General features: G+C 46.3%; 1 pseudogene; it reads right to left on the bottom strand.

The window, feature by feature from the left end:
- Positions 1-9929: 9929 nt before the first annotated feature.
- Positions 9930-23663, bottom strand: LOC137428100 (uncharacterized; annotated as a pseudogene).
- Positions 23664-24417: the final 754 nt, after the last annotated feature.

Genomic DNA, 24417 nt, shown 5'->3' with positions numbered 1-24417 from the left:
GAGGGACAGATCGCCGGCTCTTTCCTTTCAGGATGGATCTGTATTGTTCTACTTTTCTCTCTAGTTTTGCAATGATATTCTGCTCATCTGCAGTGGGGATCCGTGCTTTCTCCCAGATGCATAATGTCTCACGAACAACAGTTGTTGCGGCACTGCTTATGTCCAATTTCTCAGCATGATGTAGCTTAAAGTATCGCTGCAGAATCTCTTGCCAAGATGGGAGCCGAGTTTCTGGTAGTTTTTCAATATGGCAGCCTATCAGCCACACATGGTTCTTTTTTCTGGTTGCTCTTCTTGAAGTACTTGCACTCGCCATCATAACTGAAACAAACCGAAATAATTTCTGTATAGTGCTGATTAGCAGATTAGCAGGGGCCATGTGACAGTGGTAAAAGTTTTCAAAATGAAATGAAATTTTACCCAATTTGTTCTCTCTACAGGTGTAATAAAAAAATGAAAAAGCACTTTAGAAAAGTTAATGTTTACATTTGAGGACCACCCTAATATATATATATATATAGAGTTACGGTCCGCGGTTAAGGATGTTATGTTTGCCAAGTGGAGGCACCGTGACCTAACAGTTTCCCCGATTCACCCAAACGTTGGCCAGATCGCGCCACAGCTATTCAATGAAGAAAAGACAAAAACGACGGATGTGAAGAAAAGGAATAAGAAGACGAAAAAAAGGTTGAAAATACTACTAAATTTATTTACTATTTACAGGGTCAAAATAACCAAGGAGAAGGAAAGATAAGAAAATAATTTACAGAAGCTTTTAGAGACACAGTGAAAATACTAGCTTATCTAACAGGCTTAACCTATTCCCAGGGACAAAACAAAAGACAGACTACGAACACACTTACACGGGGAATGATGATAGGAATGGCAGGTGGGTAGCTGGAGGGAGAGGGAGGTCCAATGGGTCCTGCAGCACGATCGGCGCATTGGGCAGCCGCCGTTCCTTCGCGGCCCTGCTCCAAACTGCCATCCAGGCTGCACGCTGCTGTGGCTGCAGTTTCGGTGGCTCAAGCTGCTGGGGATACAGTTTCGGTGGCTCAAGCTGCTGTGGATGCAACCGCCACTCTTGTCATGGACCTCTCTTTGTCATGGACCTCTTTGTCATGGACCTCTCTTTGTCATGGACCTCTCTTTGTCATGGACCTCTCTTTGTCATGGACCTCTCTTGTCATGGACCTCTCTTGTCATGGACCTCTCTTGTCATGGACCTCTCTACGCAGCTCTCTTCACTCTTGCGCCCGCGCTTTTATAACGCCTCCGGCGATTAAGCCGCCGGCCTTCAGGACACGCCCATCGGTGTGCTCACCTCGGCCATGGTTGGTCGCGCGACCCTCTGGCTCCGCCCTTGATGACGATGGGCGGGCACGCCTTTCTTCCCCGACCTGAGCACATGTTCAATGGCGGCTTTGGAGGGGATGTAATTTCCAAATTGAGGCTTGGCCATGACGAAAGGGGAAATGGAGGTTTTTGGGAATGGGAATGAAGAATGAAGGGAATCTATGTTTTTCACTTGGTGCAATGGAGTGTCATTTTAATGGAAGACAAGGCCTTACCCTAAAACACATAATAAGGATATAAGCTACTGAACAAGGGTATTATAGTGTCCTTCAATGTATGCTTTATGGAATTAACTACCGGAACGCCCTTTGACCTTTACACAACACTGGAGGCAGGAGGGGCCAGAATCAAGCAATGATAATAATACACACAATAAAAAAAAATACAATCCTTACAGCCGCAACACTGCACCCTCCTCCTCTTAGGCACGTCCCGGGCCTATAACTTTAACTTAGTGTGACACGTAGGTGTAGTGCCCTCTACTTTTAACCTGACCCTGAGTGTGACAGTTTTAAAACATAAATACAGATGTCCCGCTGCTCCATTGCACCCTACCTAACAGACTCACGCCCACAGCTAACCGAATTGCGGAATGGTCTTCAAACTATACATTGACGGTGGGGAGCATTATTTACAATGACGCTATTATATTTACAAAATGTAACCCAGGACCTGTGATTGTTCTTTCTGGGGAGGAGGCAGTCTGCTCTGCATCAATGCACCATGAAAGCACCCAAAACGCACTAATACACCCTCAAGCACCAATCGGTGCAGTCACCACAGTTCATCAATAAAAATAAATCAACAACCCCTAACCCTGCAGGTGGTCTCTTGCTCTTCGTCTCCCTCTGCTGGCTATCATTATTTCTTCCAGTTGTTGTCATTTTCTTTTGCTGGCGGCCTATTTGTGATAATAAAAGTGCACCCAACGTGTCCATTTTATTTATTTATGGCCCACCATGCCGAATAGTGTATGGTTCACCTGTGGGGCATCGGTGCCCTGTGGCCAAGGTCCGCCAGCAAGATTTCGGGCCTTCATGGCCGGTTCCAGCAGAGGGGCCATGCCCCAACCCATGGGGTCCATAAGTGGTGCTCGGCCACAGACATGTGGTCCATAATGTGGTGCATCGATGCAGACAGCTGGTTCTGGGAGTTCCGGGCGCACAATGGCGGACTCACGCACGCTCCCCTCGGCGCCCAGTGGCGCACAGGTCATGTGGGAGACAAAAGGGGGGAAGACAGATGAGCGATGGGTAAGGTCACAAGGGTACACATCAATAAGGCAATGCAAGGTGAAGTGCGTACGGAGAGCGAAGTGAGAAAAGCTCGTCCCTACCGTACGTCACCCCCCCTGTCACCTACACTACCCTTGCCCTTACCCCATATTTACAAAATCTACACATTCACAAATTCGTCGCTACTGTCACGTCTTCCCCATATTACTTCCATTCCAAATTCATCACCACAATCCGTCTACTTCAAAATTTGCCATCACCCAATTCATCATCAAACCTCATAAGGAGGAAGAGATGGAACATCAAGCACAATGTCACACCCACGTCATGATGCGTCTCACATTCCAAACATTTGCACATTAAAATAATAAAAACAACCTGGCATGGTGTGGAGGTACGTGTCACCTCAGGTGAGTGGATGCAGATGGTGCAAGGAGATTTCAATCCTAACTATCCTCTAAATGACATTAACACACTTTACACTACCCGGGGTCTTTCCCTGCCAATCCATTGGCCAACTTACACTATGGGTTCTAAAAACCAATTCCCATTGACCAAACTGTGGTGCTTCTCAATTTGGGGTCTCACTCCCCCGATTCATCTCCCGGTGCCCTTGCACAATTTCTGGGCTGGGGCGTGTAGCTCTCCCAGCAGGTCTACCCACCTGCACACCTCCACCACTGCAGTTGCCACCCAAGCTTACCTGCTCCTTACCTAACCTATCTAACTGGGGAAGGCCCCTCCAGGCTCTGTCACCCCTCGGTGCCCTCTGGCACTGGGCTACCCGGGTCCGTCCTCCGGATCCTCGGGCCCCATCCACAACAACTCTACCGGCTCCCAGAGCCCACCTGCAGCCTCACCTGGCCGACATCCTCACAGTGGTGGAGTGCCCAAACCAACTACACACACTAACAGGCTACACGCCCAGCCATTTCCACAACACTAATGCACCCATCCAAATACCATTCTGTCACCCGCACCACAGATCCAACCACAATTTACCTATACCCTCTACCTAACACTTACACTACCCGCCCCGGGTATTCGTGATGGTGGTCCATCCTTCCCCCATTCACACCTTCGCACCATCCACTCCACTCCACAGTTTCCATCCTACTCACTCCATGACCATCCATTCCAATACTCCATATACTCCAGACCATTTATTCCATACAACCATTCTCCATTCACCTGTTGTTGCACACCTGTGCAATGTTACATGGTGCCACCTGCACCCTCCTTCCTTCCTGGACCATTTGGTCAACACAACACACATCACCATCACTCCCTCACACACTGCTCCATCCACCTGTCCAGTTGCACACCTGTGCAATCACACCTGTTCCTCACACACTTTTCACAATACACTTCTGAATACACTTCCAACACTCACACGGCATCATCTGAACTACCTGGTGCCCTGCTAACTTAGTGCTCCCCGTCTTCCCTTTAAACTAAGCACATACCACGTCATTATCATCCACACTACCCTCTCTGCATCCCCACTGCAGGTGTCATTGTCACTACCTAATCTTAACGTCACCTAAGGTCATCTTCTAGGTCCCTACACATTATCCAAACCCTCCCGGGCTAGTTTACACTGCCATAAACCCCATAACTCTAATGCTCCTTTGCCCCCTGCTGTGAGGGATGACAGAGTTGCCATCCCACCACATCGGGCATCTCCCACTACCAGTTTTGCACACCAAATTCCAACCAATCAAAAATTTGTCAATTACTGCCAATTCTATTCACTTTTCTAAATTTCGGATCAAAACACTATCAGTATCATCATCATCATCATCACAGTCCGCTATATCCTAGCCTCGGTGCGTCATGACATCATTAAACTCGGCTTCGCACAGCCGAGCAATGAAGTCGGGTGGTTTGGTCGCCTGCAGGTTGAATCCGTCCGGCTTTCGGTTCAAGGGAGGTGGTTTGGTCGGGCCGAGATTCCACGCACCATCTCGGCGCGGTACCTTGCGGTCCCGGGCCCGATGGCTCAATCTCCCCCGGTCGGAACCCCGTCCCCACAAGGGGGCACCGTTCCGCTTCCTCCCACTCGCCCTTGAACCGGACCGGTCGCCTCGCCCGACAAGGCCCGGACTCGACCGTGCGGGGCGGGGCCAAGCCCGAATCGGCAACGACGCTTCGAAGAGAAGCGACGCAGCTTCGATCCGCGCCTGGCCTGGCATCCAACAAAGCACACCGCGCCCCAAGTGCTCACATCGGCTATCCGTCGCCCTAACCGCTAACCTGGTTACCGTCGATGCTTCACCTGCATGCTCACACGCATAAGCTACCCCTTTCACCCTCACAAAACCCGGCGTTCCAACGCCGTCCGTACATTCCACCAACGCACTCCCTGTTACACACCACACGTCTCGCGCACACTCACCTTTCGCACACTCTTTTAACACACCTCGCGCACCGTCTTGCGCACTCTCACTTGGTACGTACTCCGTACCACTCACCATGGGCGTGCACTCTGGCATCCACCTACTAACGCGCTCACATGGGCTCTCCCACACCCGTGCCATGACCAACTCAGGTATGCTTCCTCGCACACCCTCAACCATTCCAAGCGTGCATTCTCGCACCCGCTCCACCACCAACTCACTCTCCGGGTCACTCTCACCCTCGCACGTACACTCCGTATCGCTCTCACTCCCTGTGTCACACTCCGTACACCCCGACGTGCATTCTCGCTCGTACTCGGTATCACACTCGCGCTTCGTAACACGCTCACCCCTTGACGCACACTTTTTTTTCACACGCGTGCCATTTCCACTCACACGGGACCCTTTACCAACGCCCGGGTGCCATATCGATCCCAATCGCGTGACTATTCTCTTCGCGCCAAACCCCCTTCTACAAAATCTACCTGCACAATATACAGCACGACTCACCTGGGGGATCCTTTTCTCCACGCGCACCTGCAAACTCTTTATTTGGTGAGTGAGCACATCATGATGATTTGAGCAGGGACTTTGTACATATTCCATCTTTTCCTCCCGCCGCGAGTGGTTTTCTAAGTCCTCGGTCTCTTCAATTTCAATGCCCACTTCCACTTTTTCTTTACTCACCTCGACGACCGTTGGCTTTAATAAAATTCCCTCTACCTCATCGGTCGCCGGCTTTTCCAAACCCCGTGTCGCGATTTCTACCCCCGTCATTGTACCCGCGCTTTTCTCCGCTTCGTTCAACCAGTGCTTCTCGACCCGCGTTACCTCGTCGTGCACCCCTGGGACCCTTTCGCCCGACTCGCGGTCTCTGTCCCTCTGCTCCCTTTCCTCCCTATCGGCCCTCATTTCGCCCGATATTGCTTCCATTTTATCACTCAATTTTTTAAGACCGTCATTCTCCCGTTTCATTCCCGACATGATTTGGGTCATAACAAATCGCATGTACTCCGGCATCTCTGGCTCGGCTGCCGCGACCACGGGCGCCGCTAAATTTGGTGCCGCAATAACCATGTGCGCGAGGACGCCATTTTGTGCGCCTGAAACCTCCTCAACCACATTGCCAATGTTCTCCTCCTCTCTTTCATCCACATACATTTCCCCGAGGTCCTGGGTCGATTCCACCCCGTCTATCTCTCCCACCGGCATCCCGTCGCCTTGACCAGCCATGGCGTGATTTCAAAATTCGGGTTTTGTAAAACAAAAGCAATTTCGGTAGTTTGTAATTTTGAGCGCGTTAAGCGCTTCAGGTCCGAATCCCACTCCTGACACCAATTGTTACGGTCCGCGGTTAAGGATGTTATGTTTGGCGAGCGGAGGCACCGCGACCTAACAGTTTCCCCGATTCACCCGATTCACCCAAACGTTGGCCAGATCGCGCCACAGCTATTCAATGAGGAAAAGACAAAAACGACGGATGTGAAGAAAAAGGAATAAGAAGACGAAAAAAAGGTTGAAAATACTACTAAATTTATTTACTATTTACAGGGTCAAAATAACCAAGGAGAAGGAAAGATAAGAAAATAATTTACAGAAGCTTTTAGAGACACAGTGAAAATACTAGCTTATCTAACAGGCTTAACTTATTCCAAGGGACAAGACAAAAGACAGACTACGAACACACTTACACGGGGAATGATGATAGGAATGGCAGGTGGGTAGCTGGAGGGAGAGGGAGGTCCAACGGGTCCTGCAGCACGATCGGCACGTTGGGCAGCCGCCGTTCCTTCGCGGCCCTGCTCCAAACTGCCGTCCAGGCCCCATGCTGCTGTGGCTGCAGTTTCGGTGGCTCAAGCTGCTGTGGATGCAACCGCCACTCTTGTCATGGACCTCTCTTTGTCATGGACCTCTCTTTGTCATGGACCTCTCTTTGTCATGGACCTCTCTTGTCATGGACCTCTCTACGCAGCTCTCTTCACTCTTGCGCCCGCGTTTTATAACGCCTCCGGCGATTAAGCCGCCGGCCTTCAGGACACGCCCATCGGTGTGCTCACCTCGGCCATGGTTGGTCGCGCGACCCTCTGGCTCGGCCTTTGATGAAGACGGGCGGGCACGCCTTTCTTCCCCGACCCGAGCACATGTTCAATGGCGGCTTTGGAGGGGATGTAATTGCCAAATTGAGGATTGGCCATGACGAAAGGGGAAATGGAGGTTTTTGGGAATGGGAATGAAGAATGAAGGGAATCTATCTTTTTCACTTGGTGCAATGGAGTGTCATTTTAATGGAAGACAAGGCCTTACCCTAAAACACATAATAAGGATATAAGCTACTGAACAAGGGTATTATAGTGTCCTTCAATGTATGCTTTATGGAATTAACTACCGGAACGCCCTTTGACCTTTACACAACACTGGAGGCAGGAGGGGCCAGAATCAAGCAATGATAATAATACACACAAAAAAAAAAAATACAATCCTTATATCCGCAACAATATTATATATATATATATATATATATATATATATATATATATATATATATATATATATATATATATATACATATATATATATATATATATATATATATATATATATAGTTGCGGATATGGGATTTGGCCTCCATCCATATCCGCTTGTAAATATTCCCCTATTTCCCCAATACTCCCCCCCCATTCCCTCGTCCCATTGTCTGTAAACAACACTCTGTAGCCCCGACCTTCCCCTTTTTCCCCCATTAAGTGTCGCACCCAGGTTCACCGCATCTCACGTAGACAACTATAGGACATCTTGCTAGTTATTCTTAGTCTATGTCAGTTAAGGACTCGTTTCCATTAATTCTGACTCTTCGTTGCACCAGAATGTGATTGTATGGCACCAGTAGTGAGTTTAGGACCTCCCAATACCTCCCCGCATCTCTTCCTCATGAAACAACAACACCAACAACAACAACAGCGGCGCGGGGAGTGCGCGTCCTCACTCCGGCTTGGTTAGCCGCCATTGACCACGTGCTCCGACGGGGTTACCACACAGGGGCTGACTGTCAGCTCCTCGTCAAGGGCGGAGCCCGGTAACCCCCCCCCCCGCACCCAATAAGAAGCGGCGGACCGATTCCATCTGGGGCGGAGCTAACGAGCCGAGGGCGTGTCACTCCCCGCTGGATATACGCAGCCACTTACCGGAGGTGACGTCAGATGCGGCTCAGCTACGACGACAAAAGGACGCCACCTCCTAGCGCTGAAAGATACCTCCCGCCTCTCTGGACCGGACCGGGTCGATTCTGCCCCTGAGCTCAAGGTGCACCTTGAGCTATCAACTGCCTGCCCTTCCTTGCCATCAATCCCTGTGTGAGTCAGTCTTGTCCCGTTTGTCTGTGGTCTGTCGGGGCTAAGATAAGACCGTGTATAAGTGCCCACCTTTCTGTGCTGTCCCTCTTGTGCCGTGTAATCTAAACGTTCCGCATACTCAATATTATATCCTCCTCCGGAGGTCTTGAGAACTGTACCCCTGGTGTCGTGTCATTTAACCCAGCCGTTGTGTCCTTTCCTTCATTGATTTAGCATAGCGCGATTCGGCCAACGTTCGAGTGGAATCGGGTAAACTGTGCAGACGCGGTCATACCAAACCGCTCGGTAAACTAACATCCAAAACCGCGTCTGTAACAATATATATATATATATATATATATATATATATATATATATATATATATATATATATATATATATATATGTGTGTGTGTGTGTTTGTGTGCATATATGTGTGCGTATGTGTGTGTTTTGTTTTTTTGTTTTTTGAATACAAGATCGAGGCTCGTGAAAGAGCTAACATGAATCACACAAAAAGTCAAACCGACACAGAAAACACAAAATAAAGGGAGCGGTAGACAAGATGGGGAGAGATGGGGCGCCTCCAATGCCCCAGGCCTGCATTAGTGTTATGAATGAAGAATGAAGCTTTTCCCAAAAAACCTGAATTAAAATTTTCATTTTTTTGTCACTGAATTATTTGTAACCAAGTTATCGGAGCATATAATGAGGCTCATATCAAGAAAATAATGATATAACATAGTAGTACAACAACATTTATGCGGGACCTCGAAGGCCCCAGGCCTGCATTCGTGTCGGATTTTCAGGTTGAAAGTGAAGAATGAAGATTTTCCCACTAACCTGAATGAAGATTTTCCCACTAACATGAATGAAATTTTCATATTTTTGTCACTTAATTATTTGTAACCAAGTTATAGGAGCATATGAGGCTCATATCAAGAAAATAATGATATAACATAGCAGTACAACAACATTTATGCGGGACCTCAAAGGCCCCAGGCCTGCATTTGTGTCGGATTTTCGGGTTAAAAGTGAAGAATGAAGATTTTCCCACGAGCCTGAATGAATTTTTTTTTTTTATTGTCACTGAATTTTGTGTAACAACATGAAAGTCGGTAAAAATGAGGCTCATTCCAAAAAACAATTGTACAACATATTTTTTGCAACAATAAAAAAAACTGTGGGCCTCCGAGGCCCAATCACTGCATCCAAGGATTAAATTTCTCGGGAAAGCGATGTTGCGCCTCGCACTTCAATCGACTATAAAATTTGGACACCCTGGTACTACGATTATCTCCCACTTGACAAGAGAAAGACAATCAGGAAAAAAGATTTGATTGCGAAAGCCGAGCGCAATTTGCACCCAGCGGGTGTCAAACTCACAACCTTCGGACACCGAGTGTCCACTAGGTTTGAATCCCACTCTCCTGACACCAGTTGTGACGTGACTACCCTTGGTGAACACCGCAGGGTAACACGAATGACCAAACGAGCTTAATGCATTCACTTCAATGGCGGAGTTAATACATTCATTCAGAACAACAGAACCTTCAGAACATTTATAAGGCTTCTCTCCTGTGTGTATTAGTTGATGCGTTAGTAAAGTTGATGAACGATTGAAATCCTTGCTGCACACAGGACATTTATAAGGCTTCTCTCATGTGTGTATCATTTTATGTGATTTTAAATTTGATGAACAAGCAAAATCCTTGCTGCACACAGGACATTTATAAGGCTTCTCTCCTGTTTGTGTTCTTTGATGTGTTTGTAAATTTGATGAACAAGCAAAATCCTTGCTACACACAGGACATTTATAAGGCTTCTCTCATGTGTGTATCATTTTATGTGATTTTAAATTTGATGAACAAGCAAAATCCTTGCTGCACACAGGACATTTATAAGGCTTCTCTCCTGTGTGGGTTCTTTGATGTGTTTGTAAATTTGATGAACAAGCAAAATCCTTGCTGCACACAGGACATTTATAAGGCTTCTCTCCTGTGTGAGTTCTTTGATGTGTTTGTAAATGTGATGAATGAGCAAAATCCTTGCCACACACAGGACATTTATAAGGCTTCTCTCCTGTGTGAGTTCTTTGATGTGTTTGTAAATATGATGAACAAGCAAAATCCTTGCTGCACACAGGACATTTATAAGGCTTCTCTCCTGTGTGTGTTCTTTGATGTGTTTGTAAATGTGATGAATGAGCAAAATCCTTGCCACACACAGGACATTTATAAGGCTTCTCTCCTGTGTGAGTTCTTTGATGTGTTTGTAAATCTGATGAACGAGCAAAATCCTTGCTGCACACAGGACATTTATAAGGCTTCTCTCCTGTGTGAGTTCTTTGATGTGTTTGTAAATGTGATGAATGAGCAAAATCCTTGCCACACACAGGACATTTATAAGGCTTCTCTCCTGTGTGAGTTCTTTGATGTGTGTGTAAATGTGATGAACGAGTGAAATCCTTGCAACACACAGGACATTTATAAGGCTTCTCTCCTGTGTGAGTTCTTTGATGTGTTTGTAAATGTGATGAATGAGCAAAATCCTTGCCACACACAGGACATTTATAAGGCTTCTCTCCTGTGTGAGTTCTTTGATGTGTTTGTAAATCTGATGAACGAGTGAAATCCTTGCTGCACACAGGACATTTATAAGGCTTCTCTCGGATGTGTAATACTTCATGTCTTTGTAAAGTTGATAACCAAGAAAATTCCTTGCTGCACACATTGCACTTGTATGGCGTCCCCCGTCTGTGTATTGCTTGACATCTCTTTGAAGACTTTAATGAGATAAATGTTTTCTTGCAAACAGAACACTTGTGCAGCTTCTCGTTCCTTTCAATTTTCTTGAATGTCGAACTACAATTGTTCTTAGTCAATACACTGCTATAGTTGTTGACTTCCTGAGAAGAAGTCTGTGTCATGTTCTGATTGAAAGAAACTTCACTGTCAAACAATTGCGAACTTGACTGAGAATAAAAAACCAATTTCAATTGATTCTCTGCAAAGACAATTCAAAAAACCATCAATACATCACAATTGCTGTGAAACATCATCATTTTAAAAAGCAGAATGAATCGTACTCCATTACCATTTAAAACTTGTCCTTTGTCTCTGCTCATCTGTCATGAGGCGGAACCGAAAGTAAAGGATCAATGTTTAAGGTCCCGTGACGAGAACGTTTTGAGATTTAGAGGTGGTTTCCATATAAATGAAGGGTGCTGAACAAAATGGGTGGTAGTTATCCTTTCAAGATTGCTAACTTTTCTGGCTCCGTGCCATAAACCAATATAGCTGCCGCCAGAATATAAATTGGCCCTAGCGTACCATACGTGGTTCATGTGTTTTTTCATCCATTTTATAATTAATGGATGTCAGGGAATACATTTTTACAAGAAAATAATATTTATATTTAAAGTAAATGTCGAAATCCCAAGAAGGCTGGCAAAATCCAAGATTAGCACTAAAATCTCTCTCACTCTCCTTTTCCCTCCTTCACCCTTCCTCTCCCTCTCTCCTCTGTGGTTGCCCTGAATTTGTGAAGGTGGGGGTACACCATCCCATATGTGGGGGATCTATGGGTCGCTCTTACGAGATCATCGGCTGTCTCCATGCCGCAGGCTTGTTCAACACAGAACTGAACTGTCTGGGGTATGCAACAACAACAAAAACAACAACGTGCTGGCTGATGTATGGCTTTGTTGATACAGCGACAGCAACAAGGTAAAAAAAAAACCCAACAACAAGCCATTGAATCAGAAGTTTACCGCCGTGGATGTACCCTCTTTTACACCACCTCATTTAACACGTCAAACTAGTTATTCATGCCCGTAGTTTGTGTCCTTCATGATGTCCTTAAAAACAGTATGTTTTGTGTTTGGAAGGATTTAAAATTTTGTTTGATTGGCAGACTAACACAGGCTAAAGTAATTCCTATATGGCAAGTGTGAATGCACGCTCAAGACAAGACTCCGTCAAATTTAGAGCCAACACGTCTTCACGATGTTGAAACCAAAGCATTCAGAATCATTGGAATCTCCCGCGATGAAGCTAACTCCAAGGGCCTCTCACTCACTCACCGCAGGCAGGTTGGTGGTCTTTCCGTCTTCTACCGACTCCTCTCTGGCCTTGCCCCCCCAGCTCTCTCTGGGCTCTGTCCCGCAAATATTCCTACAGGTCGCACAAGATCTGCCTGCAACCCTCTTATGGTTAAACTGCCAAAATCAAGACTCTCTGCTCACCTTCACTCCTTCATTCCTCTTTTCTCCCTCCTCGGGAACAAACTCCCTCACTCTCTTCAATCGCACTCCACCCTCCAGGTCTTTAAAACAGCTGTTCACCACCATCTCTTATCTTCCCCCATCCAAAACCTTGATCTTTTCTATCCCCGCTAATTTCACCCCAATTCCACTTTTTTGAAATACCAACTTCTGTCCTGGAAATCCTTGTGTTTTATACTTCTCCCACCTCCCCCCCCCCCCCTTTCCCACGCTTCCTGCCCCCAAGCCCTCTCCCTCCCACACATCTCCCTGCTCTTAAATGTTGTGTGCTCTCAAGTGTTGTGTGCTTCCCATTCTCTTGTCTTCCGCTCCCTCTTTTTATATATTTTGTTTGTCTGGTTGATTTGTTTGTGAAGTAAATGTCAGCTCTTTCACGAGCCTCGATTCAGCATACAAAAAACAAACAAACAAAAAAAACCAAAAAAAAACAACTGCTAAGCTGCACGTGTCGTGGCAATGATTAGGGGCACCCAAATATCCCCCACCTTCGACGTTAGAATACTGAGTATTGGCCTCTCGCAATACCCTCCCAATCCTCTGGGGGGGGGGGGGGCAGTGTAAGACCATACATGATAATTCCACTTCCCGCCAGAAGACCTCCCTCGGAGATCTATCGCAGCCAAGGTCGGCACATTGGATTCCTTGCACCCTAAAAATGAAATATTATGTCCTCCCTGTGGCCTCCCCCCCCCCCACCCCCGAGGCTCCTCACTGTCTGGACCACCTCTTTGATCCCCCAGTATGGGATGAGGGTAGGGGGACATGGGGGGAACCATGTATAATAACCGGCTTGACGGTGAGAACTGCAAGATTTTCGGTGGATGGCCTCGAGGCGCTCCCTTGTGCATTGTACGCATCACGACTTGCTTCTTGCTAATGTGGGTCGTGCTGCCGTGCGCTGCCGTCCTGGCGCATGGACCGGAAAATATTCTGTGCACGTTTATTAATAATTTCGATAATAAACCTCTTGTACCACAGTTCCAAATGCCTCCAGGGGTTCTTCTTGCGGTAAGGGGGACGGCTGATCGCTGCCCCCACACACGTTCATATTCCGATTCGTGTTGTACGATATTCAAAATATAAAATTAAAAGGAAAGTATGTAGTTCCTCAAACACAGACTGACAGTGACATTTCTCAGACAGATTGAGTGAACCAATATTGTGTCACCCCACTTTCCGCTACGCACGCAAGATAAAAGGAAACGTCCCAATAAGCCGAGGATGTCTTCGTTGAATGATCTTATGACAAGGGTCATGCTTAATTATTTTTTTTGAGGTCTTTTCGGGCCACCAAAAGAGATTTTATTTTTTGGGGCCCACCAGCATTTTTGGTGGCCCGACCATACATTATTTGCTGATGAATCAAACTTCGTAAAAATCAATATCCATGTTTAAATTACTATTTCTCACGACATCGAGAGATCAAATTTCAGTGCCTTTCATACCAGCAACCTCACAACTCACAATCACAGAACACTCCTGAAAGCTATTCAATCATGTCCCTACTAACTGACAGCAAAATAATACTGGGACAATTTTAATGTTTGCTGAAGAAAAACCTCTTCGCATATTAACCCATTTATTGCGTTTTCCAAAACAATTGTTAACTCTGCACAACCTTCAGCTATTGACGAGATAATAGTACTCATTACATCTTGAAAATAGTGCTACAATACATGCCAATGTAAAACTTGAGTATTTTTATTTGATGAACGTTCAGTTTCAAAAAATATTGGGTCAGGATTTGATGAAAAGAACAGTTAATTTACCACAGTGCGAATTTGCGTGACGAGCATGAGGCCAACAATGTGATGCATGCATATTGCAAGCTGACGGCCTTGCTGCTATTTCCCAAGGCAGTGTTCGAGGCATGCAAACCAAACTCTGTCTCACACATGTGCTGGGGTGTGTTCACCGAGCTGTACATATGACTGGAGCGCAGCTGCAGCACGTACTCGCAGGGCAAGCAGCCACCATATTGGAATACCCTTCCCTCGCGAGAACACGAGGGGTACAGGCATAGCTGAGAGTGAGATAAGCGTGAACGCATATGAATGCAAAGGTTCCTTGACAGATTAATTCACATTTGTTTTCCTATTTTGTTTGTTTTCCTTGTTAACCTTGTCATAGAGCCACAAAGGTGACTGACAAAACTGAAGCACCAAGTTGAGTTTGTTTTGGAGCCGACGCCATTGTGGTGAACATCGAGGAAAAAGCGGACATCAAGAGAAATACGAACGTGGTCCGTTGCCATACGAACTGCCGGCACCTCACACGATGCTGGAGCCTTTTCCCTGAAGGTGGACACCGAAAGGACAAATGAGGTACGCTGCCATGTGGATCGCATACGAACCGAACCCTTACGCGGGATATCTCGCAGACTCCAGAGGGGAGGGGCCCTCAAAGAAGAGGGGAAGGGATTTTGAGTCGAGTCAAAAAAATGAATGTACGGGAAGCACTGCTCACACCGGGTGTGATAGATCGAGACGGGGCTTTGTGAATAGACGTGACTCCGATGAACCGCGGGAATCTCCGGATGCCAGAGGCGAGGGTGTGGAGGTGGATGGGAGGGATTGTGAGAGGAAGGGGAAGGATGAGCATGAATGCTCACGAAAGGCTGCAAATAATCTCACTATAATTCATCAAATGTCCGTCCATCCGTCTGTTCCCAGGTACCGTAAAAATGGCTGAACCGATCGCAACGATATTTTGGGTGGGTAATCATGGGACCCCCTGGAGTAAAATAGGCTATATTGTTTTTCCAATTTTCCAAGTTTTCCAATTTTTCCAAACACGATGGAATAACATTTACCGATATGAACAGTGATGTGGATTTTATTGAAATTCTACAAATACTGTTTAGATTTTGATGAGAATTATGAACCTGCCGCGAATGCGGAAGTGGACAGATGATGGCAAATGCACGGGTTTGATAATATCCAAATACAACCGTCATTTAAAACAGTATTTTGTTAAAGTATCAATTGATGATTGGAATCGCCATTGACTGGGTATGGAACAAACGTACCCGTTTGTTTGTGAACGGGTACGTTTTTCATGGAAGTCCTTCATGAACTTGCTGTCCATGTCTGACGTGCGATTGAAGGTGCTACAGGAATGTGGAATATATTTGTTTCATGCTTCAGCATTCACCGTTTCTGCATTGTCTGTTTGCTTCTGGCCTCCCACCTGTGCACAGCACGGGTACCTCACGAGTGAGTATAAATCGAGATGGCAATGGGTGAATAGACGTGGCTCAGACGTCGGATGCCGGGGGTGGAGGTTTGGGGGAGGATGGGAGGGATTGTGAGTGGGGACGGAGGGGTGAATGCATGCGAGCCATTGCTGACGCTGGATCTGATGGATTGAGACAGGGCTTTGTGGGCAGGCGTGGCTCCGATGAACCGCGGGGCATTCCGGGTGCCGGGGGTGGGGATATGGAGGAGGATGGGAGTGGCAGGGCCGTGGCTGGGGTCCCCACGGGAGTATGGAGATGGGGAATGACGCGTGGTGTGCGCGTCTCTGTGATGGGCGGGTCGGGGCGGCACTATGGGGGAAACCGTGGTGATACATTCATCGAGGTGCCGATAAAGGTTGGGGTGCCGACGCTGACGGCAGACGTGGGTCCTGGCAATGGGGGTGGGAGTGAAGCAAAAGGAATGCAATGCTGTGTAACTCATGCATGGTCTAGACTCTTGGGTGGGCTGCGCTGTGGGTCACAAGGGGAGGGACCTTCAGTAGAATGGGAGGAGGTAATGAAGATGGGCACAGGGAAACAACAGAGCATGTTGTGTTGATATAAAGAAGAAAGGTATCTCAAGCAAAGAATCGCAGGCCTCCAACAGGGGAAACCCTATGCCTGTGCGGCCACTCTGAGCAGCAGGAAAGTGTGCTGTAAAAAATAATAACTGGACCTTCTCAAGCGAGGAAATACATCACCTTGCGAAGAGACATGATTGCGCACCAAAGCAAGAAGCTTGGAAAGTGCTGACTGTCTCACCAACATCAAAGACAATACTCCAGAGGAGAAAACTACAAACGGAAACCTGGAGTGTTGAGGTGAAGGAGATAATCCTCCAATGCAGGATGTATTCCAATTTCCATACATTAAGCATGGGGGAGTAAAGGTAAGGGTGAACGGTTCAGGAACCAGCTGAAAAAAACTGGCACAAGGACGGAGACAGTCCCCCTTGATAAATTTGAGAAGGTCTTTTCAACAATTAAAGATATCTAGATAAAGATAGAATAGAAGAGATTACATCTCGGGCAAGGCAACAAGTGGCAGAAGAGATTAGAGTGAGGGGAGCTATGTGCATGCTTGAAGGTGAAGACAGATAGCAGGAGGGATTGTAAGAGGAAGGGAAAGGCCGAGCATGAAATGCCTACTTTGAAAGCAAATACCTATTTTAGGGGGAAATCGACCCCCCCAAAGGGGCAGATTTTTTTCAATGCCGTGAACATACTTTGGTACATCACGGGTCGTGAAGGTTGTGGTCAAGTTTCATAGAAATTGTGTGTTTAATTTCACAGAAGAAAGCAAATACCTCTTTGGGGGGGGGAGGGGGGGGTCAAAGCTGGACCCACCTCGACCCCCGTAGACCCTCTTAGACTTCGATTTTCTTTGTGCCGTGAACAAACTTTGGTACAGCACTGGTAATTAAGTTTGTGGTCAAGTTTCATCGAAGTAGTGGAAGAATGTTTTGGAAAAGAAAGGTTGAATCGGTCGGTGTCCACTCTCTTTGCTTGGATTTTTTTCCCGATGTTTAAAATCATTATTCTATTAAAATTGAAGCATCAAATCGATTGCTGTGGGGTGTATCGTTTTATATGAACTCTCTCATCACTAAAGGATGTCATCTACCCTTATCCCTGTATTCCCTTTTCATAAACCCATTTTAATTATGTGAGATGTTTTCCCACCTTTTACCTCCAGTGTGCTGCCTTGTTCGGCCTCAGATAGATTATTGGGTTTTGAAAATTGGAAAGAATAGTTAATTGAACGCAGTATACATTTAGTAAGCTCAACGATCTTCTGGAGCAGCCAAAGCTCCTGATGCTTCAGCGACGTTTGTCAGATCCATTGACGCGACACAAGCTTGACTGTGTGCACACTGTATAAACTGATCAATCCTTCGACATGATGTTGAATTCAAGCCTTTCATTGATAATAATCAACCAAACCAAGTGGAGCTGTGCTGTGTGTTCTGTGCATAGTCTGCTTACCTTCATGCATCTTTGGAGCATTCTTTAGCTCCCAGAGAGAAAAAGCACAAGGTTCCTGCTTTACACACTCATTGCTCAAAGCATCCTGGGAACTCTGAGAGAAGTCACTTTGAAAATCTTCCATCTTCACTGGATGAACCAGATCTGCAAACAATATGATCTCATGTTATTTAAGTAAAGAGATAAAATGAATACCAAAAAACAAGAAGAAAAAGCCATAAAATGTCGAAGTCCCTGCGGTTTTAGTTATTTTTCTGTGCAGAGTTAAAGGCCGCCAGTTGGCCATCTTTGCTCAGATTACAAAACAAAATCTTTTACATATGTATACTCTCATGTATTGTCTATGTGGCAAGTGTAAACAAAATTCATCCATGCAAGTCCAAGAAATGGTTGGAGACACATTGAAGTAATACACTGGCTGAAAGTCGGCCATCATTGTTCTGATTTCGAATAAAAATGACATGCACATGGAAGCCATCATTCATTATCTGTCCATCATTCATTTGAACAAGATCGGTAAATGCATGTTTGAGAAATGGTTGAAGAAATTCCCTTTTGATAAACCCATTTTAATAATGAGACGTTTTCCCAAACTTTTACCTCACGCATGTTACACAGCCTTGTTCAGCCTCGGAGCAGAGTTATTATTGGGGTTTTCAACATCAGGTTTTGTTTTTACAACTAAAATAGCCGCTAGCCGGACATCTTTGATCGCATTGTGGATCAAAATTATTTGCACATGCAGTATATATCTTCATGTGTTGCCTTTGTGCCAAGTATGAACAAATTAGGTCCACAGATGCCAGAAATATGGTTGAGGACGGATGTATTGACGCATGGATGGACGGAAAAGACCCAATCCATAAGCTTCCATTTCGGACAAAGTCCAACGAAGGCAAAAAAACATTTTGAAATCAAAGGGTTGTACATCCAACACAAAACAAATAAGAAAGAGCAATCAGAGATTGCAGACCCTCGCCAGGACGTGTCGTGCCAGGATGTGACAGCAGAGACAAGAAAATACAGGGAAATAAATACAAGGAGGAGGCCATAAGGCCCAACACACCTGCACAATACAAACTGTGCTTTTTCTCAAGCAGTCCAGCATGACTCCGTATTTTAGGAGGGAAAAAATGGACAGGGCATGTGTACCAGACACAGACCTGACCAGCTCGCAACAGCCTTTGGAGGATAGTGAGAAGCTGTCGGTTGTCCCACGATGGTGAAATATGTGCTTGTGATATACAAGGTGGAGGTAGAAGAAGCAATTTGCATCAGATATCGTCATTGTGACAATAACCTCGGGCAGAATGTGATCATCACTCGTATAAAGGACCATGTGGAAACTGTGATCTCATCCTAAGATCATCTTAACAACAGAGATCATCTTAACATCTTAACAACAGATCCATCTTAACAACAGAGAAGCAAAAAGGGAACTGGACGTGTTCGTTGACAACAAATGCCTGGAGTTCCAGCAAGCCCCAAAGTACCTCGGTGTATGCCTAGATCGGATACTGTCCTTCAAGCAACACCTAGAAGAAGTTAAGGCCAAGGTGACATCAAGGGTCTCGCTTATCCGACGTCTCGCTGGTACGACCTGGGGAGCCTCCGCCAAGACCCTACGAATATCCACGCAAGCCCTGGTCTTCTCTGCAGCCGAATACTGCGCCCCAGCCTGTAGCAGAAGCCCACACGTGAGAAAGGTTGATGTTGTCATTAACAACGCCCTCCGCATTGTAGCTGGTTGCTTGAAGCCCACCCCGGCATTCCACCTGCCAGTCCTAGCAAGAATCGCCCCGGCCGGCCTCCGACGGGAGGCTGCTACCCTCGCCCTGGCAAGGAATGCCCAGAAACACGACTGACACATCCTGCACAACACCACAACGATAGTGGCGCCTCCAAGCAGACTCAAGTCCCACCATCCCGACAACAAGGCGGCACAAGAGATGCTCAGTTCTATCCCTGAGGACCTGTCTAGAAGCGCATGGCTGGCGGCATCTTGGAAGCAGGTGTGGGAAACGGCCGGGCCCACCCGCATCCACCGTTACATCTGGGACCCAGGAGGTGGCGTCGTAGGAGATCTACCACGCCTGCAATGGAACTTGCTGAACCGTCTACGTACGGGGGTCGGCCGCTTCAAATCATTGCTAAAGATGTGGGGCCTGGCAGACAGCGCCGCGTGCGAGTGCGGTGAGCCTGAGCAGACTGCCGAACACATAATTACCACCTGCCCCCTATACAGACCACCTAAAGAAGCCGGCCTCTTCGACGTAGGACCAGAGACGAGGGCATGGCTGCATGACACTGAGCTGGCCATCTGATGATACACGAAAGAAGAAGATCCTAAGATCAAAGGGTGTGTTTGCACATTGCATTTAGTTGATCTTGAGGAAGGCATCACTGGGCTTGTATGTCCTGAAGAAGTTTCTGGCTGTTAACACAGAGCAAGTGCAACCATTTCACAAGAGGAAAAAGAAAGAAAGATAGAAGCGCATCCAACTCCAAGCACTTTGGCGCACCCTGCTATGCACATGGCGAACGCACAAATATTATTAGCCTCGCTCGAGGGTATTGCATTTGAGTCAGTTTATCTGTCTGTTTGTCCGCACACAATAAATATGATTTTCTCTGCAACCGTTGGTTCGATTGACAGGACATTTTCACCATAGCTGCGTCTCCTCCAGTATAAGTTTTAAATGATAATTATGATATCATAAGTCACGTGGTACAGTCACCATCTTGGAAAAACCGAAAAACTTTGCACCTCTATATCTCCGAAAGCGCTGCATCAAAAAAATTGAGACATGGCTCATTGTAAAGAAATCTCCATGCGGGATAACATATGTTAAGGATGATGTCATAGCTGCCTCCATCATGACGTTATAATTTAACAAGTACAAAACCTCATCCGATCAAGATGAAATGTCTCGAGCGTCATCTGGGGATACATTGGTCGAGAAAAATAAATAAAATAATGAGGACGTCGTCGGTCACATGGTTGGGTCACCATATTATTTTTAACACAAAAGCCTTAAAATCACTAAAAACACGTGCTGGCGAGGGTCTGCAATCTCTCATTGCTGTTTCTTGTTGAGAGTTGCAATGCTTACCTCTTGGAGGACAATGGATGAGTTCAGGATCAACCATCAGCTTCCTATCAACATTTGAAATAACAAAGTCATCCCGTTGTGTTTTGATGTTGTCATGAAATTGTGTCTAAGTTGAACCCAGGTGCTATGCTGACTCCGACCACTGAGGGGCTTCCATAAGAACTCGGACGGACATCGCTCCGATTCATTCCTGACATTTATTGTGTGTGGTAGTGCATATTCGAATGGTGCGTATTGCTAGATGTTCCAGGCTTGCTTGTCCCAATTGCCAATTAATTATTACTTCTATGATTATGGTATGCTGATATTATTCTTGTTGATTACTTACAGGTGTTTGAAGAGATCGATTCTGAATGAAACCTACTATTGGGACAATGTTGTAGATCTGATTTTTACAACAGATGTTATCTCCATCAATGGGATTGCAAGTTTGTAACCGAATGATTGCGTCACAGCCGTCAATAAGTGCACATTCGCCAGAAATATCTCGACAAATATTGTGATTTTTCATCGTGTTGAACGAATTTGGTTTAATATCGAGCTGGGTATTTAAGTTGTCAGACACCCTTAAGGCAAGTCGATAGAGGGGGGAAGGTGGGGGTGGGGGGGGGGGGAGGGGGAAGGACAGAGAGACAGAAAGACAGAGAGAGAGAGAGAGAGAGAACAAGCCCCCATACAATGTGCACTCATCAATGTCTGCCAATGGGACAAGCAGAATGTTGTTGTGGTTAAGACATGTGTCTTGAAAAGTTGATTCATCTCCAAACTCAGACTTCACCTTCATTTTCACAATAAAACCTGAAACCAAAAAAAATCTCATTAAAAGGAAAACAATGGTTCGACTGAAACAAAATATTTTTTCAAAACAAAGTTTGAAAATAAATGAGAAATTATTTCAAACTCGAGAGAGAATATACCACAAGCAGTGCTGGATATTAGTATATCAAGTCATTTTCAGGATTTTGATAAAAGCATTAACATAATTAAAGAGACTGGCCTACACTCAAAAGGTTTGCAGTATATCTCCAGATAGCCAATCATTATGTCATGGCGCTCTTACAGATCAATTTTAAAGGTCTGGTAAAACCATGTCATCACAACTGAGTATATTGTGGTAAATAATCTCCATATTAATAGGCTAATGCCGTCTATCTGTCCCACCCTGAAACATGGAAACGCTCTTCAGAGAGAAAAAAAATTATAAAGCAAAGGTGACTTCAAATTAATCCAAAACCTTTTTGTTTCAAATTAATCCAAATTTTTTTAAAATTCAATTTTTTTCAAAGAGACAAAACATTGAAGCCAGATGGTGAGGAGGAAACAGGGTGGGTGCTGCAAGGTGGGTGGGAACCCCGGTGGTATCCTCACCTAATCGGAAGGTATTGCAGAATACATTGAATAAAGATTACAGGGGAACTCGTGTTTCCCCTTTCTCCCTCTGACCTGCTCTTCATGTTCCCACTTTCTCCCTCTTCCCTGCTGTTCATGTTCCCCCTTTCTCCCTCTTCCCTGCTGTTCATGTTCCCCCTTTCTCCCTCTTCCCTGCTGTTCATGTTCCCCCTTTCTCCCTCTTCCCTGCTGTTCATGTTCCCCCTTTCTCCCTCTTCCCTGCTGTTCATGTTCCCCCTTTCTCCCTCTTCCCCGCTGTTCATGTTCCCCCTTTCTCCCTCTTCCCTGCTGTTCGTGTTCCCCCTTTCTCCCTCTTCCCTGCTGTTCATGTTCCCCCTTTCTCCCTCTTCCCTGCCGTTCATGTTCCCCCTTTCTCCCTCTTCCCTGCTGTTCATGTTCCCCCTTTCTCCCTCTTCCCTGCTGTTCATGTTCCCCCTTTCTCCCTCTTCCCTGCTGTTCGTGTTCCCCCTTTCTCCCTCTTCCCTGCTGTTCATGTTCCCCCTTTCTCCCTCTTCCCTGCTGTTCATGTTCCCCCTTTCTCCCTCTTCCCTGCTGTTCATGTTCCCCCTTTCTCCCTCTTCCCTGCTGTTCATGTTCCCCCTTTCTCCCTCTTCCCTGCTGTTCATGTTCCCCCTTTCTCCCTCTTCCCTGCTGTTCATGTTCCCACTTTCTCCCTCTTCCCTGCTGTTCATGTTCCCCCTTTCTCCCTCTTCCCTGCTGTTCATGTTCCCCCTTTCTCCCTCTTCCCTGCTGTTCGTGTTCCCCCTTTCTCCCTCTTCCCTCCTGTTCGTGTTCCCCCTTTCTCCCTCTTCCCTCCTGTTCGTGTTCCCCCTTTCTCCCTCTTCCCTGCTGTTCGACGTTCGTGTTCCCCCTTTCTCCCTCTTCCCTCCTGTTCGTGTTCCCCCTTTCTCCCTCTTCCCTGCTGTTCGTGTTCCCCCTTTCTCCCTCTTCCCTGCTGGTCGTGTTCCCCCTTTCTCCTGATGTTCCCTTTGTTATGTTGTGTTCTGATCTGTTCTGTGTCCGAGGTCTTCCATGAGCCTCGACCATGTAAGACAATGAAAGTAGTAGTACTACAACTACAACAATGTGCGTTTGTGGTTCAACCCTTCATGTTGAGGGAACGAATCATCGACGAACTCGGACTTCACCTTCACCTTCACTATAACACCTGAAACAAAAACAATCCATTAAAACGAAACTTTCAGGAACCACCAGAAGGTGACGGTGCGGAGAGAACGACACGTACCGGGTCCCGGGTCTTCATCCTCGGGTAGACCGACCCTGGACCCGCGATCTGAGGGAGAATCTCCAGGAACGGAGAGATCTCGGTTCATGGCGCACCGGAGGGGACTGCAGAGTGTAAAGTACCGGGATGTAAGGTGGTGTGTAGTCGTGTGTTACACTCCCTTTCTCCCTCTTCCCCACACGAGTACAAACCACATGTTCCGGAAAAACGAACCACGACCACGTGACGCGTTCCTTCCACAAGCGAGACGATGTCATTCGCGATTTCCACAAAACAGATTCTCCACGTTAATCACGTGATCGATACCGGGTACCCACGATGTCTTGTTTCCCATTGTAAACATTTTTACATTACCTTTTATCATATTAACTATCTCCATATGTTTTATCCGTTTGTGTTCAATCATTGTCATTCCACAGAATAATTTTTCTCCATGTTCTGTGGTTCGTGTGTTCCGGAGCATTTGTGGGTGATACGATTAAAATGAAGTCTCACTCTTTGTTTCAATCTCACGTCGGAAACGTCATTTCCTGCATTCTTGGAAATTTCTACAGTTCCTTGTGTTCTTCCCTGGCCCAACAATTAAGCAGATTCGCGATGACTAATGGGTCAAAATGGCGAACTGGTGAGACATGTCCAGATGGAATCCGAAGTTAAAACAAGAATGACTGCACTGTGGTCACAACCTGCGACAAAATCTGGTAACAGGCCGATTGGGAAATAAACATTTAAAATACTCTTAAAATATGAACAGCGTAAAGGGGAAACACACCTTTAATGCGCCGTTAATAGATTTACTCGTCACCAGTCACCGCGTCAGCCTCCACCACCGTCATTCCAGG

Source organism: Myxine glutinosa, chromosome 5 (genome assembly GCF_964187855.1).
Source record: "Myxine glutinosa chromosome 5, kmMyxGlut1.1, whole genome shotgun sequence".
Taxonomy (NCBI): Eukaryota; Metazoa; Chordata; class Myxini; order Myxiniformes; family Myxinidae; genus Myxine; species Myxine glutinosa.
Note: the sequence above shows the minus strand (reverse complement) of the source record. Positions and strands in the feature narration are given on the sequence as shown.